Raw genomic sequence first — 564 nt, forward strand, 5'->3', positions numbered from 1 at the left:
CAGCCATATCAATTTATGTCAACAGTGAATTCAGCTCTTCTAAAGACCTACAATGCCTCCCAAAATTCCATGCTGCCATTCAGGTATTTCTGAGATGCTCATTCATTCAGCTGTCAATACTGTTCTTAGATCCAGGACTTGCCATGTTTATGGCATGGACACATTAAAGGTTAACCATATTTCTTTCAAACAGACAACCTCCAAAGCAGGCTGCCAGACCATATGGCTGCATAGACCAAGCAAGAGGGACCAGAATAGATGAGCTACTCAGATCCATTCCTTAGACTTCTAGAGCGAGAAAAGAGTTTTGATTTCAAGCACCCCTCCAGTACACGCACACGCGTGCACGAGCACGCACACACACACACACACACACACTTTAAATAGAAAAAAGAACATATTCTACTTGATTTGGAATAATTATTGCCATTCCATCCTGCCAGCCCTAATTCTTCTCAGGACACATTTTATTTCAGCTTCTCCCTCTATTATAGAATACATCTACAAACTGTCTCTTCTTTTCCACTATGGGCTTCCCAGGTGGCGCTAGTGGTAAAGAACCCG

The 564-nt window shown here is 42.6% G+C and overlaps 1 protein-coding gene across 4 annotated transcripts in view; it reads right to left on the reverse strand.

Annotated features, from left to right (window-relative positions):
• The window catches only part of LOC104993472 (protein farnesyltransferase subunit beta), an 82275-nt gene that overhangs the window by 28594 nt on the left and 53117 nt on the right, over positions 1 to 564 (reverse strand). The window lies entirely within an intron of this gene.

The sequence above is a fragment of the Bison bison genome, unplaced genomic scaffold, assembly GCF_000754665.1.
Source record: "Bison bison bison isolate TAMUID 2011002044 unplaced genomic scaffold, Bison_UMD1.0 scf7180017864239, whole genome shotgun sequence".
In the NCBI taxonomy this organism is placed as follows: domain Eukaryota; kingdom Metazoa; phylum Chordata; class Mammalia; order Artiodactyla; family Bovidae; genus Bison; species Bison bison.